Genomic DNA, 16,829 nt, shown 5'->3' on the forward strand with positions numbered 1-16,829 from the left:
TGTAGAGATACTCTTGTCATATTCTAAGGCAGATACAGTCACTGAGTGAGCAGAGAGCAGGATCAGGATGAGAGTCTATATTCCTAAGTTCTGGTCTTTTCTTTCTCTGCCTCAGCTTTTACATTGGATTCATGCTATAGATGTTTCTCCAGAGCTTCAGGACCCATTTTAGCTTTTTAACCATTGCATATGACAATAAGTGGGCTCACTGAATACTCCCTCTGCACCAACACACTCTTCCAGATGGTTTACATGTATTAATTCAGGCATCAGTGCAAGAACTCTATGGTATTTTCTATTATAAACCCCGTTTTACAAACTGGAGATGGAAGCACAGATAAAGCCATTTGCCTCAGATCACTAAGCCTGTGGACTAGCTCCAGAGACCACACCATATACATTTGTAGGCGAGACCTCGTGGCCATACACCCTTCATCCTGCCCTACCCGCTTGGAAAGAGTTAATCTTAACTCCTTTGTGAAGCAGTTCCCAATTCTCCCCCCACTCTGGGCTGAGCTGAAAGTCTCATCTGCCAAAACCTCAGAGCCCCCATTCAATATCACCCTATAATTGATGACTTATTTGTCTTTCTCCACTGGATTGCAAACATCCTGAGGGTAGTGACTGTTTTCCATGGCAACTGTGCATGGTGCTGCTTGCATTTTGTCTGCATTTTATAGACAGATGCAGAGTACTTAAGTAACTTGCTAGAAAGTGTCAAACTTTTTGGACCAGGCAACAGGGTTTGGCATATTCACAGGGTTCGACATAATACCTAACAGTGATCACCAAATAAATATTTGTTGAATGGATGGCCACCTAATTAATCTTCTTGCCTTCAATTTCTCATGATTCCTGCTATCTTGTATCTTGAGGTGAGTTGGGGTAACTAGTAAGACATTTAATGTGTAAGTTCAATGAAGACAGGTAAGCCCTTGTTATCTGCCTTAATAACTGAAGATAAGCTTTTTGATTTTTTTGTTCTTTAAGCTTTTGGTTATAAACTTATCATTCTGTTAACATAGTAATTTTTTTCATCCATATCTCAGACATAAATTTGTTTTAAATTTTATACTTTGACTTTTGAGTGTGAAATAAACAGATTTATGTTATTTTACTTGACCCATTACACCAGAAATTAGGTCCAAATAAGCAGGTCAAATAAGTACTTTGACCTTAACACTACAGGTTCTCGAATATTCATAGTCACATGGGCTTCAGATGTCATTACAGTGAAATGTGTTTTAAATGATTTTATGCTTAAATGTGTTAATTCTAACTGAGGTGTCCAAACTGCTACTGTGTCCTCTGATTTGCAATCACACTCAGAATGCTAATAAATAATACTGAGTCAATTGGATATCCAGATGGAAAATGCATTATTTCTCTATATCATATAAAAAATTAATTCCATATGGATAGCAGATCTTAGTACAAAAGGCAAAACAATAAAGCCTTTAGAAGAGAGCATCTTTCTGATCCGTGAGTAGGCAAAAAGCACTAACTATATAAAAATAATACTAATATATTGGACTCCATTAAAATTAAGAATCTGTGTTCATCAAAAGAAAAAATTATGACAGTGAAAAAGGAAGCCCCAGTTGGAAGAAGACATTCACAGTACATGTATCCAACAAAAGAATTATATCTAAAATATATAAAGTACATGCACACATAATTAAGAAAAAGAGACAAATGGGTGGGCAAAGACTTGGGTACTTCTCAAGAGAAGAAATCCAAATGGCCAGTAACTATATAAAAAAGATTCTCGGTCTTGTCAGTCATCAACGAAATAAAAACAAATCCACGATGTCAGACAATTACTCTCCCACCAAACTGGCTAAAATGAAAAGGACAGAAAACAAGAAGTGTTGGGGGCACCTGGGTGGTGTAGTTGATTAAGCGTCCGACTCTTGGTTTCAGCTCAGATCATGATCTCAGGGATGATCTCAGGGTCCTGAGATGAAGCCCCGCATCAGACTCCACGCTCAGTATGGAGTCTGCTTGAGATTCTCTCTCCCTCACCCTCTGCCACTCCTGCTCATGCTCTCTCTCTGTCTCAAATAAATAAATCTTAAAAAACAAGAAGTGTTGATAAGGATACAGAACAATGGGGTCTCTTGACTACTGCCTCTGGGAGTAAAAAGTGCGTAGCTGCTTTGGAGAATTCTTTGGCAGATTTCATTGACGTGCTGTATGTAAAGCAGTTCCATGCCTAGGTATACCCAGTGTAAATGTATATACCTATTTAACAAAAGACATTAATAAGAGTGTTCTTGGCAGCACTATTGCTAAGAACCCCATAGTGGAAACTACACACATGTTCATCAATAGTGGAATAAAAAAATTAAATGTGTATATCCATAGTATGGAGTACTATGTAGCAATGAGAATGAAAATCTGCAAATTCACACAATTTGGATGAATCTCAGAGACACAATGTTGAGTGAAGAAGCCAGACACAAAAGAATGCGTACTATAGGACTTCCTTTATATAATTATCTCCAAAAACTGGTGAAACTAATCTGTGACTTAGAATTCAGGAGAGTGGTTAGTTTGGGGGGCAGTAGGACTGGCTGGGAGCATAAAGAGGGTGTATGGAGTGCCCATGATGTTTTGTTTTTTTTGATCTGGAAGCTGGAATCTGAGAGATGCTTGAGCATGTTCACCTTAATATATTAATGACATACTTACTTTTCCACATGTAAGTTATTAAAAAAATAATAAAAATTACATGGAGAAGAAACTCTTGGTGAAGGGCAATAGCCATTACTTATGTTCATTATTATTTCATACCTAAAAATGCTTACTGGTTTTTTTTTTTTTAGTAACATATAAAGATTTGTAAATAGTTTCATCACCATACGCCATTGTGTAAGAGTCAAGTGTCAGTTTCCTGAGTATCAGGGGTTGAATTGTGTCCTCTCCAGACTCATAAATTGAAGTTTTAAACCACTAATACCTCAGAATGTGATCTTATTTGGAAATAGGGTGGGCCCCTACTCCAGTAGGAATAGTTTTCTTGTAAATGAGGACATTTGGACACAGATATGCATGTATAGAGGGATGATGAGGTAAGGACCGAGGGAGAAGATTGCTATATACAAGCCAACAGGAATAGTTCCCTCCCTCACGGGCTTCAGAAGGAACCAACCCTGCTGACATCTTGATCTTGGATCTTGGATTTCTAGTCTTCAGATGTGGGAGACAATATATTTCTGTTATTTAAACCACTCAGTTTGTGGTAGTTAGTTACAGCAACCCAAGCAAACTAATACGCTGGGGAAAAACAACGGTGAGGTAACTTGCCTCTGAATGCCCAGCCAGATAGCAGGAAGGGACGGTGGTGTTAAAGGCTTTTCTGCAGTAGGGACACCCGCCGTCCACTCCACAACTACCTCAACTAGCACCTCACATACTTGGTAAGGCTGCTCTAGGGATTGAAGAATAATGGAAAGCGTTATGCAAGGGAATGATCCTTTTCCTATTTTGAAGTAACTTAATGCTCTGAGTCATGTGACACACTGCAGGTGGAACATGAGAACCAAAGCATCCCAAACAGTTCTAGAGACCCTGGGAGGCATCCTCAGAAGGGATTTGCCTGATCTGGCAGTGGCCTGGGTCTGGAGTACTTCAAAGAGGTAAAATGGTCCCCTGGATTATTCCTAAAGCAGTGGTTCCAATCATGCTTTGGTCAGGACCTCTTTGAGAATCCACTGAAAATCAGAAGTCCTTTCATGAGACAATACTCCTCCCCACACCCATCCCATACTCATCCAGATTTAAGAGTATAGGTAAGGATTTTTAAGGCAGAGGATTAGTTTTTGATCTCTCTTCTAGAAATAAAGATGGATGGCTAAAGATAAGGGGGTTTCACTTGTCATCTCAGAGGGAGTCAGCAGCTACTTGTCCTCTGCCAAGACTCAAAGGTATCATTCTGGAAACTTTGTAACTTCCCCCCTATCTTTTCTTCTGCAACGACTAGCAGTTAATTACTTAAAACACACAGAGAATGTGTGTCTATCTTCAGGGGCAGAAAGGAAAGGGGAGGCCTGAGGCTGGAACCCACTCCACAGCCAGGTTTGGGGAAGGAGTGAGTAATTGAGAGGAGAAGAGCACAGGCTAATCAACCCTCAGGACCTGTGGTGAGTAATGAAGAACATCATTTCCTTGGGAAGAATTTTCATTCTCTTCCCTGTAGAATTTCCAATATTTCATTTTAACTCCATTTGCCAGTGTACTTATGTTGACATTGACTGTGCAGGACTATGGGAAGCCAAATCACTGACTGGAGCTGGTTTGGAGGGTGAAGAGGGAGAAATAAAAACATGTGATATTTTATATTTTATACTGAAGATCTTTACCGAAAGATTTCACAAACTCCAAAGCTATAACTGGTTGAACATTGCTCAAAAAGTAGGGAACACTAAAGTTTAAAGGCGGGTACTATAACTTGCTCATGATCATATTTGCAGAGCTAAACACCCTATCTGGCACATGGCAGACACTCCAAAAATCGTGTGAATGTATGAATGAATGAAGGCATAAATGAATGAAATGGTCACGGGATTTGCAGTCATACGATTTGGATACCAGTATACATTCATTCATCATTACATAGATGTGTGACAAGTCACTTTATGTCTTTGGGACTGGCTTTTTGTTTTTACAAAATGGGGGACCTGGACTCCATATAGAGAAGGTACTCCAACACTCTACCACTTAAAATATGAGTATACTTAAGGCAAAGCTACTTGCAGTGCCCACTCTGTGTAGTAGATAAGACAGTGTGGTGTGTGCCGGGACATACAGTAGGTCTAGGAGTTCACAGCAATCTAATTTGAGAAAGCTTCACTCTGTCCTTCAGAAACTGAGACCTACATTTACCAATGTGCAGTCCTGTGATCTGTAATGCACTCAGTGGCACTTGCATAACTACTGCTTCAGGCAGGACTGGACCAAAATAGGAGGAGGAAAAGAAGGGAGAGGCATTGTCAGAATTCTGCTAGGGGGAGAGTTTTGACAGGTACAACTGCTCATTTGGATGAGAGAAGTTAACTCTTTCAGACCATCAGAGATTCCCATCATGTTGAGAATAGTCTCGGAAGTGGATCTTAAGGTTCTCCACGTCTTTTGGTAAGAGAACAAGTGCCCATCGTTTAGATCATCTGCTCATCTTCAGGGCAGATACATCCTGAAGGTCTTGCGTAAACAAAACCCAACTGAAATATGATTCAGTTCGGAATGAGACACAAGCTACAATGTAAAGGAAATAAAAATATGCGGACTGACAGGAAATTGATTTCATTAATATTTATCTTATCTACAAGGGGACACTTTCTCTTAAATTTTGATAACTGGCTCTAGTTTTATTAAATGAATACTGTCCATCTTTAAGATGATTTTATTACTGGGGAAAAAAACTATGCTGTTACTATCCACATATCTTTTAATATTAAATGTCCTTTCTTGAAAATAATCAGCAAAACCTCCAATACATGCACACATACTGAATTGCTACACACAGCTTCGTTTGTTCAGTTTATCAAATTCTCCTGGGCAGATTCATCCAGGTTCTTGACAGTGTTGTGCATTGGCAGATCTAACAACACTAGAAGGACTTAAATGGTTTCAAAGACATTGGGACCAGACACATAATTTAATGGGCTTCCCAATTTCCAACTATCCTGCCCTCAAGGATACTAAGGTTTGTGTGATATTTGTGGGATATATCCTCTCCCTGACCTGTGATAAATAAAGCATCATTTTTTTTTTAAATGATCTAAAATGTGCAGTGTTTTCACAATGACTTTTTCTCATTTCTTGGCTCAGGAAATATGATTCTTGCCTCCTGCGGTCATCCTGTTATTCACCAGCAAATATTACTGACCCAACAACTCCTCAGCTGAGGTAGAAGAACGCAGAGAGGGTGGGAGAGGCCACAGTCTTGTTTTCTCTGCACAGATTCACAGGGAAGTCTTTGCTTTCCCTTCCTCGCCTCAGTGGTTTGGGGCTATGTCTGGAGGAGCCTGGGATGTTAAAATACCTTAAAAACAAAAACAACAACAAAAAAATAGTATGTCCAAAAGCCACAGGGACCACATGTTGTCAACGACAGCTTGGAAATGCTTTTGCTGGACTGCAGAGGTTAAGGATACAAACTTATCTAGGACTTTTAAAATAAACCATGATGAAAACAATACACATGTGCTATTCTTAGTGTTTCATAATTATAGGGAGAACAATTTTTTCACTGCCTATTTAATCACATTGTTGACTACACAAAGAAATATATAATATCCTTTGCAGTGGTATAGGCGTGAAATAAAGTTAAAAAAAAAAAAAAGCCTACCGAATTGAGATGTTTCCTAAAATCAATTTTTTTTTTTAAAGGTAGGCCTCTGAGTTAGTCATAATAAAAAAATCTCCTGCTCAATGTAGCTGGCAAGGAGCCCCATATTTCACACTGTTTGATTCCCACTGAATACACTGAACTGGAAGGATTTCATGATAGCAGTGATAAACCTAAGCACCAACCTTCACGCATCCTATCTTCTGGTTCTATGTTCCATGGGAGTACTTGGATCAGTTGTTCCCACATTTTGCACCTGAACTGTGCTGGTTATGTATGAAGCACCAGGGGATTCTCATGCCAAAAATACTGATTCAATAAGCGGAGGGTGGGGACATTGAAATGTCTATTTCTGTTATTCCTAAATTAAGACTATCACCCTGAAACCATCAATATTCACAAAAAGAGTACATAAACAAAAAGTAGATTTGCCTCATTGTTGAAATGAAAATTGAAGGTAATACTTTACAGTAAATTTGTGCTCAGAGGTAGGAGATTTCAACAACTAAGTAATACTAGAGTTAATTACTCTCTCTACCTCTTGGGGCTCTAGCTATGTCTATCTGAGTGTCCACATTCTATACAGGAGTTCAAATGTTTGAGTAACTCTCAAAAGTGATTACCTTCAACACTATCTTCTGCTCCTCATACTGGCATGTAACATTAGCTACACTAGTCAGACAATAAGTAGCGTTGTTATGATTCCAATGGCAGTAATAATTGAGGAGTTTCTAGTAAGTCAACTTACAATTTATAGGCTGAATGTATGAGTCTCCCCCAAATTCATATGTTGAAATCTACTCCCCAGTGTGATGGTTGGAGGTGGGACCTCTAGGAGGTGATTAGATTGTGAGGGTGGAACCCTTATGAATGGGGTTAGTACCCATATATAAGAGACTCCAGAGAACTCCCTTGTTTGGAGTATGGAGTATGGAGATTTCTCAAAAAATTAAAAATATAAATACCATATGATCCAGTAATTCCACTACTGAGTACTTACCCAAAGAAAATGAAAACACTAATTCAAAAAGATACATACACCCCCTATGTTTATTGCAGCATTATTTACAATAGCCAAGATATAGAAGCAACCCAAGTGTCCATTGATAGATTAATGGCTAAAGAAGGTGTAATAGATATATATAAAACCAAGATGGAATATTACTCAACCACAAAAAAGAATGAGATCTTGCCATTTGCAATAACATGGATAGACCTAGAGGACATCATGCCAAGTGAAATAAGTCAGACAAAGAAAGACAAATACCATATGATTTCTCTTATATGTGGAATCTAAAAAACAAAATAAAAAACCAAAAAACAGAAACAGACTCATAAATACAGAGAACAATCTGGTGGTTGCCAAAGGGGATGAAGGTGTGGGATGGGCAAAATAGAGGAAAGGGATTAAGAGGTACAAAGTTCCAGTTATAAAATAAATAAGTCACAGGCATGAAAAGTATAGCACAGGGAATATAGTCAATATTATTGTAATAATGTATGGTGACAGATGGTAACTATATTTATTATGGTGAACACTGCGTAATGTATAGAATTGTGGAATCACTATGTCATACACCTGAAACTAATATAACATTGCATGTCAACTATACTTCAATAACAACATTTTTTTTTTAAAGAGAGAGAGAGAAACTCCAGAGAACTCCCTTGGCCCTTTCACTATGTGAGGTTACAATGAAAAGATGGGCACTTATAAACAATGAAACAGGATAGGGAGCCCAGAAATAAACCCATGTTTGTATGGTCAACTAATCTATGACAAAGGGCAAGAACATACAATGGGGAAAAGATTTAATAAATGATATTGGCAAAACTAACCAGCTACATGCAAAGGAATGAAACTGAATCACTTTCTTACACCATATACAAAAATAATCTCAAAATGGATTAAACACCTCATATAAGACCTGAAACCATAAAACTCCTAGAAGAAAAATAGGCAGTAAACTCTGGGACATCCGCCTCATCAACATCAATGAGCCCAGGAGGTGGGCTCTCCCAGCCACCAAAACTGTTAGAAATAAATTTGTTTTTTTTTTTTTTTTTTTTTTTTTAAGATTTTATTTATTTGCGAGAGAGAGAATGAGAGACAGAGAGCATGAGAGGGAGGAGGGTCAGAGGGAGAAGCAGACTCCCTGCCGAGCAGGGAGCCCGATGCGGGACTCGATCCCGGGACTCCAGGATCATGACCTGAGCCGAAGGCAGTCGCTTAACCAACTGAGCCACCCAGGCGCCCTAAATTTCTGTTTTTATAAGCCACCCGGTCTATGGTACTTTGTTACAGCAGCCTGAATGAACTAAGACTACCCCCTAATATGGAAAACAAATGAAAAACAAATCTATTAAAATTATGGCCAGTGAGTTGAATAGTCTAGAGCAGAGGTCGGCATTTTCTGTAAAGGGCCAGATGCATTAGGCTTTGCTGTGTTAAAACTACTCACTGGGTAGAACACTGAAGTTCATAGACAATATGATTAATAGATACATGATACTGGCTGTTTTCCAATAAAGCTTTATTTATGGACACTGAAATTTGTTTTTCATATAATTTGCTTGCACTACAGAACATTATTCTTCTTTTGATTTTTTTCCCAACCATTTAAAAATCTAAAAACCATTCTTAGGTCAAGAGATATACAAAAAACAGGCAGGGGCAAGATTTGGCCCTTAGGCCACAGTTTGCCCACACACCTGGGCTAGAGCACCGAGTGGACGTAGCCATGGTCAGAGTCCATAGCTGTGTGAACTTTTTTTTCTGTACTGTTCTTTTGGTGGCACTGTTCTTTGGTCATAGATTGCATTCCTGCCTCCAACCCTCACCCCCATGCAAATGCACTGGGGGCCTGGAGAGAAGATCTAGGAAATTCATTGCAAAATCATTGCTCCTACAGACACCCTGTGCATTCACATCGTGTTGCCCTGTAAGAGATATATTATGGGGCACCTGGGTGGCTCAGTCGTTAAGCATCTGCCTTCGGCTCGGGTCATGATCCCAGGGTCCTGGGATCGAGCCACGCATCGGGCTCCCTGCTCGGCGGGAAGCCTGCTTCTCCCTCTCCCACTCCCCCTGCTTGTGTTCCCTCTCTCGCTGTGTCTCTCTGTCAAATAAATAAATAAAATCTTTAAAAAAAAAAAAAAGAGAGATATTATGAACATCAGATAAGGCCCAGACCTACCATGGAACAAGATGGGCTCTGTGAAGTCTTCCCCACTGCTGATGCTTAAGGTTCCTCATGTGTAAATCTAGACTTGACAGAATGGACCTCAGGGAGGCCCTGCATAGCCTTGCCATGAAAGTGGAAATTTAAAAAAAAACACAAAAAAACACAAAAAACCACACGCAAATAAAAAGCAATTTTTCATCAGACTGTAGGTCTTGCTTATGAGTATCTCTTTATCTCTTATCCATATAGCAGAATGGTTTCATCATGAACTTAAAGCCTATTAACAGAGTCAGTTCTGATCTCCTGCTTCCTCCCCGCTAAGTAGCATGAAAGGGATGAGAGAAGCTGATGGTTAATAGAGAGCTGTGAATGTTAAAAGGTTTACTCTATTAATATAGGGCAGCATTTCCCAAAGCGTGGTATGCTGAATGCTGACTCTGTTAGATGTTCTGCCAAAAAAAGCATTTCAAGGTCAAATAAGTTTAGGAAATGTGGCATAAAATATCCCTTCTTTCTTGATTCTTAGCATGCATTAGTAAATTAAGGGCTCTGAGGAGTCCTGCAATAAAATTGCTTACCTAGCTTAAACCAAGTGTTTCTCAAATGATCAGGAAAGCTTTTTTTTTTTCTCTTTCCTCTTCACTTAACTGTTATTAGTATGCCAAAACACTAATGATCCAGACTATGTTTTGGGAAACACTGATATAAACAAGGGGAAAGAACGGAAAGGTTTTAAGCAGGGAAGTGAATTATGTTTTAGAACCAATCACTTTGGTAAGGATCAGACCTTTCTCTCCTAATTTTTGTCATTTTAAGAAATGACCCCATATTCTGTTCATGTGCTCAAGCCAACAAAACCGGAGCCATATTTGTTGCTGTGGTAACTTTTTAAGAAGTGATAAAATACATGATGGCTTAAAAATAATTTTAACAGTACAGATGATAGTATGAAAAGCAAAAGTATCTCCCTCCTCTCTCTGACCTCTACCTCAACAGCCTGGTATATTCTCCAGAGGTACTAAGCAGGGTTACCAGCTTCTATTTCATTTTTCAGTTCTTGTAGCAACTCTAAATCATAGGCATGAGTCTATTGCTATGGATTATAAACTTTCAGCAGTATCTACTGAAAAGAATTCATTCTCACACTTTTTTTGGCCTCATAACACCTCTTATATCGATCTATCAACAAGTTCTATCAATTCTACCTTCAAAATACATCTCCAATCTGTCCCCTTCTCTCCACCCTCCCCGTCAGTACCGTTCCTGGCACTCGGCCCTAACTGGTCTTCCTTCTTCCAATCCTTTAACCTTCTTGTCCTTTGTCCTTATTGCACCCATAAAGATCTCCTCAAAACATAAATTAATGGTCCCTGGCTTCAAAGTCTTCAACGGCTTCCCATCAAAATAAAATTCAGTTTCTCATTGCTGGATTTTTGGATGAATTAGACCCAAACATCCAAAATACGGGCTTCCTTTCTGTCCCCTGAACATTTCTAGCCCTTTCCTCTCCTTACAGCCTTCCCATTTGCTACTTCCTCTGCCCAGACTGCTTTTCCTTCCTTTTCTTTTTTCCCAAGCTAACTACCCTATGCTTCTTTCAAATATCAATTTAAAACTTTCATTGTCCAAGAGACCTCCCCAAAGCACCACATCTGAATCCATTCCTATTGTTTTGTTTTGTTTTGAAGACTTATTTGAAAGAGAGAAAGAGAATGTGCATACGAGCAGGGGGGCAGGTGCAGAGGGAGAGTGAGAGAGAGAGTCCCAAGCAGACTCCCCGCTGAGCTGGGAGCCTGATGAGGGACTCCATCCCACAATCCTGAGATCATGACCTGAGCAGAAATCAAGAGTTGGATGCTTAATCGACGGAGCCACCCAGGCACTCTTTCTGTTTTGCTTTTTTTTTTTCTTAAATAGCACCCTGTTCTTCATTCTACTTCCAACAATTTGTTATTACATGTTTATTTTTTAAACGTCTGGAAGTTCCACAAGATGGGGAACACATCTGCCTTATTTAACACTAAGTGTGGAAAAATTGGCAATGTGTCTGGTCGCAGAAGGGGCTTAACAATTATTTATTACATGAATGAAGCTAGCCACTGGAAAGTTCTCTGATAGTTTTATCTGCTGCCTGTCCCTTACATGAAACCTTAGCTCCATCCAGATTTTCACTTTTTGCACACTAATCACCCAGAAGACTCATTCATTCATCTCTGTCGGGAGCAGAGCTCTAAGGGACGTTTCCTATAGCTCTCCTCTTAAGCTTCACTAGCCATTTCAGTTTACTCTCTTCTTTGGAACTCATTGTACTTATATTCTGTACCATTCGTTTGGTGTGTACTCTTATATTGCCTTGTAATGACTCATCTGTTACTGTTAATTAACACCTTATCTTTACATTCTGTCTTGCCAATGATGTCATAAGTCTATCGAGTACAGGACCTGGTACTTCATAACCCAAAGTACACAGCATGCCTCTGCAGAATGGTTGTATGAAAGGAGTCTCTATCCACCACCTTTAGTACCCCCATTTTAAGACTTTGATATGGAGATTGGACTCATTTCCTTTCACTGTTTTCTTCCTCAACATTCTGGAGTGTGTTGCCATCATACTGGGAATGAAAGCTGGGATAAAGTAGTTAAGGGAGGAAAGTGGGGACAGAGAACTTGCCAGAAGTTTTTCAGGTCCTCCCCTAGTGTTAAAGGAGGTGAAGACAGCTTGGTAAAGGACTGGGTGGACTGGGTGGACTGGGTGGGCTTTATACTGCTAGGTATCTCCTAGAATATTTAAAAGAATGACTTGCTCAAGACTTGGAAAATATGGATTTTTAGAACTTAGACGAAGCAAAAAAACATCAATCATTGACTCAGTTTCTCATTGCTGGATTTTTGGATGAATTAGACCCAAACATCCATTTAATTCAGGAAGTGCCTTTGGGATCCGAGAAGTTATTCTGCACTTTTACTTGCCAATTCCAATCTTGTCCAAATAAGGGTTGCTAAGGAATATTTAAAGTACTGAATACCTTAGCTACTTTTTTTTTTTTAATTTTCTTCCCCATCAAAATATAAGGGTTATTATAAAAGTTCTGCCACCAATCTTCCTCAAGCTATTTCTGAAACCTGGAATAGGAAAGTTAAGCCTGTAACAATACTATCTTTGTTAGCATAGAACTGTTCAAGGGAAGCAGACATTTTTACTATTATTATGTCTTTACCTAGCGTATCTTCACAGCAATCTTTGAATAGAGTAGTAGACATTGTTATCTTTAATCAGTCAGTAAGGAAACTGAGCATGAGGAAGAAGGGCTTTATGATATAGGTATGAAGCAGCTACCTTTCAGGCTTGTGTTGGAGAATTCACCTAAAATGTAGGATTACAACTACCGCAACACTGTTACTCAGTAAGTTCTAGAACAGTATTGTTAACCTGGGGTCAGGGCTGGCTACAGAACTTGCAGGATCTAGTATAAAATGAACATTTGGAGCTCCTTGTTTGAAAATTATTAAGAGAGCTGACAGTGACAACATTAAACCAAGTGCAGGGCCCTTCTAAGTTCCGAGCCCCACGTGACTACACAGTTTGCGTTTCCATGAAGCTGGCCCTGCCCAGGGCCTCTGCACGTCTAACATTTGGTTGGGTATCAAGGAGGCTGTGAACTCTGAAAATGTAGGCAGAATTCTTTCTTTTTCTTTTTTTTTAAATTTTTTTATTCTTATACTATCCCCATACATTACATCATTAGTTTTAGATGTAGTGTTCCATGATTCATTGTTTGTGCATAACACCCAGTGCTCCATGCAGAATGTGCCCTCCTCAATACCCACCACCAGGCTAACCCATCCTCCCACCCCCCTCCCCTCTAGAACCCTCAGTTTGTTTTTCAGAGTCCATCGTCTCTCATGGTTCGTCTACCCCTCCGATTTCCCCCCCTTCATTCTTCCCCTCCTGCTACCTTCTTCTTCTTCTTTTTTTCTTAACATATATTGCATTATTTGTTTCAGAGGTACAGATCTGAGATTCAACAGTCTTGCACAATTCACAGCGCTTACCAGAGCACATACCCACCCCAGTGTCCATCACCCAGTCACCCCATCCCTCCCACCCCACCCCCCACTCCAGCAACCCTCAGTTTGTTTCCTGAGATTAAGAATTCCTCATCAGTGAGGTCATATGATACATGTCTTTCTCTGTTTGACTTATTTCGCTCAACATAATACCCTCCAGTTCCATCCACATCGTTGCAAATGGCAAGATCTCATTCCTTTTGATGGCTGCATAATGGCAGAATTCTTTCTTAAGAATATGTTTGTTTTTCATATTCCATAGCTTCTTATCAGATTCTTAAAGTGGTCTGTTAACAAAATAAAGCATGAAGAATGACTCTTCAAGAGTAAAAAATGTCCTCACAGAGCCCACAATGTCAGGGACAAGCATGCTGGTGGTCACTGTGCATGATCCTTCTGGAGACTGTGCTTGTGAATGAGTGAGTTTTCATGACTGCACGGGAGTTATTAAAACAAACAAACAAACAAAGAATTAAGACTACCCAGATGTTGCCAGAAATATACTCAAAATGCATCTTCAGATGATAGGAAAGCAAATGGTGAGATGTTCAAGATGACCATATTCTTTATAAACACCGTGATATCCAAATATGAGCTCTTTTGATTTTTACCCCCTTAAAGAAAGCTTCTCCCTCTTCTGTAATTAGAAGTCACATTCCGTCCTTCAAATAAAGGAGAAATGCCTCACTGCAAGATTTACCAACTCGTGGTGTAGGAGTCAGGTAGGAATTTGTTTAAAAAAAAAAAAGTGGGTGCAGAAAATGCCCTCAGAAATAGAAAAAGAGCCCTCTGAAGACCTGCATCCTGAGAAACACTACAGGTGCAGGTGAAATACTTCAACACCCGAGTCTGGCTGGTAAAACCCCGCAGCCATCTCCTGGAAGTTTCACACACAAATATCCCTAAATGTGCCTTGTGCTGAAAAGCCTGCTCTTAACAATTCGAGCGGCTGCCTTAAAATTTTCTTTAGTCCCTTTGCCCTTTCAGAATAAATATGCTTGCTTCTCAGCCAAAACTCCAACTTATATAAATGGGGGTAGAGACATGAGTAATTGAAACCAGAGGGTTTTCAAATTTCCTTTCGCTCAGTGTCAAACTTCTCATGATGGCCCTCGAACAAGTAGAAAAGTACCATTAACCTGAGTTTCTTGGTCACCCTGCTGTCCCTACTCTTGTCCTTGCTCAGGGTACAATGGGGCCCTCCGCACGATTCAACCAGCCGCCAAAGCTCTTGCAGATCCATCGAGGACCTGGCTGCTCACACTAGGTAACTCATCCATCCAAGAGTCAGCGTTCATTAATTCTACCCACCCTGCAAGGTGAAAGAGTAGGCCGGCAGGTGAGTAGCAGGTGAGAAGTAGCTTTCCTCTGGTTTCTAGGATTAAGTTGGTTATTAATCCTTTTAATTGAATGCAATTGCCCCGCGGGCAATCTTCCTCTCCCAGGGTGTGAGCAGCCTTCCCGCTAGCCATCTATCTACTCCAAATGGACTCTTCTGGTACCTGCGCCCCAGCTCCTTCCACCACGCCCAGGCCACAGGGAGAGGCGGCAAACTTCTGACAGCCGCGCACCCCACCCCGGCCACCCCTGCGCTCTTCACCTGGGCATGGGGCCCCCGCGAGGCCGGCGTGGGAGTGGGAGTGGGAGTGGGAGTGGGAGGGTCCGGACGCGCGGCCCGGCGCGGGGCTCAGGGCGAGCGAGCACGCGCCGCGGGATCGGGAAGCGCGGCGGTCTGTCCCGCGCAGGAGGGCCACGGACCCGGCGCCGCTCCACACGTGGCCCGGAATCGCCGCGCTCTCTTCAGGAATAGCCCCCGGGGCCAGGGAGGCCGCCGCCAGACGCGCCCAGGCGCCGATCTCCCTCCATCCTGGCTGCCAGGCGCGGCTCCCACGTTAACCTCTCGGGCCCCGCGCGGCCCGCCGCCGCTGCCAGCCCCTGCGCGCTCCACCTCGGCGGGCAGCGCGGGCGCCCAAAGCGCCCGCCGACGGCCGGGGGCGGCCGCAGGGGACAGAGCCTCCCAAGCCGCTTGCCTCCTGCCTCCCGGCCGCACGCCCACCCTCCCTCCGGGGCCCGCGGGGACCCGCCCCTCCCGCGCACCGGCCGAGCCTGCCTCCCCGGCCGCCGCCAGCCCCGCGTGGCCTCCGAGGCGTGGGCTCGGTGAGCGCTGGGCTGCGGCCTCTGGAATACCTGCTCCTCCGGCGCGGTGGGGTTCAACCAGTGGTCCTGTGAATCCCGGTCCTTCCCCGAGGCCCCGGCAAGCACTCCAGCCGCGGGGGAAGCGCTCTCGGCTTTTCGGCTCCCAAACGTGACACTCTATATATCCGGCTCCGAGACTGGGTGTGGGGCTGGAGGAAACCACCCTCCCTCCGACCTTCCCGGTTGCCGCCGCGGCCTCGGCGTGGGGCGCAGTGGCGGCGGCGGCCTCAGCCCGCGGCGGGAGGAGGGCGCGGGGCTGGCGAGGGCCCTTACAGGCCGCGGGGCGACGGCTCGGTGCGCGCAGGCCCGCCCCGCGGCATCCATTCATTCAGCAGCCAGCACAGACGCTCGCTGTTACTCCCGGGCTTTTTTTTTTTTTTTTCCTTTTTCTCCCCATTTTTTTTTTTTTTTAATCGGTGGGTGAGGGGAAAGGGAGCTAGAAAGGCGCCCCTCTCTGGTCTGGAAAAGAAGAGCTCCCATACCTTGAGAGAAAGAGAGGAGGAGGGAAGTAGGGGTTGGGGGGAGAGAGAGACAGAAAGTCTAAGGTTCTGGTCTGAATGCTTGGAGGACACACCTTTTCCCCACCCACCCTAGTAGAAAATACAGCCTCAAAATCCGAGTTCACTGAGCGTGTGGGTAACACACACTCCGTGGGAGGGATGCTCTTGTATCTGCTCCACTCTGCGGAGGCGCCCTGCAATGACCGACGAGCGCAGCGTCCTAAACATTCATGGGGGTGGAGGCTCTACTCATACCCAGGGTTTGGAGGGCAGACTTGAGGCTCTGTCTGCGTCGGCTACGGGTAGGAGTGGGCAGGTGGAGAGGAGACTAGAAAGGACCCGGGATGCGCGCTGCTGTTTCTGCAGCTTTGCTCAGCAGCGCTTCCACAGATTAAAAGGAAAAGGGGGAGGGGGGGGAGACGTTTTGCTTCTTAGCCTGGTAGCTTTTTTTGCAGATTTGGTTTGGTCATTGTTAATATTTAAACGGAAAAACTGGATCCGTTGTCAGGGAGGACTTCTAGAGGGACG

General features: G+C 42.6%; 1 protein-coding gene across 2 annotated transcripts in view; it reads right to left on the reverse strand.

Moving 5' to 3' along the window:
- The window catches only part of FAR2 (fatty acyl-CoA reductase 2), a 144,555-nt gene extending 128,377 nt beyond the window's left edge, over positions 1-16,178 (reverse strand). Inside the window, exon 1 of one of the 2 annotated variants that reach the window (XM_064591457.1) lies at positions 15,793-16,178. The gene's annotated coding sequence lies outside the window, so the exon portion shown is untranslated. The remainder of the gene's footprint in view (positions 1-15,792) is intronic. The other variant, XM_064591459.1, reaches the window with a different exon arrangement.
- Positions 16,179-16,829: the final 651 nt, after the last annotated feature.

Source organism: Mirounga angustirostris, unplaced genomic scaffold (genome assembly GCF_029215605.1).
Source record: "Mirounga angustirostris isolate CCGP_5_RB_7025 unplaced genomic scaffold, mMirAng1.0.hap1 SCAF_5, whole genome shotgun sequence".
Lineage (NCBI taxonomy): Eukaryota > Metazoa > Chordata > Mammalia > Carnivora > Phocidae > Mirounga > Mirounga angustirostris.